Below are 253 nucleotides of genomic sequence, written 5' to 3'. Positions count from 1 at the left end.
GTCTCACCACCCTCACAGTAAAGAACTCCTTCCTAACACCTAACCTAAACTTCCCCTCCTTCACTTCGAACCTGCTACCCCTTGTCCCGTCACCGCAGCCCCCGGGCGCCCCGCGTGTGTGTAAGCACGTCCGCAGGGGGTGCTCGGCACCCGCAGCGACCCTGAGATCCCGCGGCAGCAAGGGGCAGCCCTGCCCCGCTCACCTGCTTGGCCCCGCGCGTGAACTCCTCCACGCTGAACTCCGGGTCGAAGT

At 65.2% G+C, this 253-nt stretch overlaps 1 protein-coding gene across 1 annotated transcript in view; it reads right to left on the bottom strand.

Moving 5' to 3' along the window:
- LOC103807746 (chromosome unknown open reading frame, human C2orf47) overlaps positions 1-247 on the bottom strand; it is a 7,331-nt gene extending 7,084 nt beyond the window's left edge. The window contains exon 1 of the mRNA XM_009080492.1: positions 204-247. The gene's annotated coding sequence lies outside the window, so the exon portion shown is untranslated. The remainder of the gene's footprint in view (positions 1-203) is intronic.
- Between the last annotated feature and the right edge of the window lie 6 nt (positions 248-253).

The sequence above is a fragment of the Acanthisitta chloris genome, unplaced genomic scaffold (assembly GCF_000695815.1).
Source record: "Acanthisitta chloris isolate BGI_N310 unplaced genomic scaffold, ASM69581v1 scaffold40878, whole genome shotgun sequence".
Classification (NCBI taxonomy): Eukaryota; Metazoa; Chordata; class Aves; order Passeriformes; family Acanthisittidae; genus Acanthisitta; species Acanthisitta chloris.
Note: the sequence above shows the minus strand (reverse complement) of the source record. Positions and strands in the feature narration are given on the sequence as shown.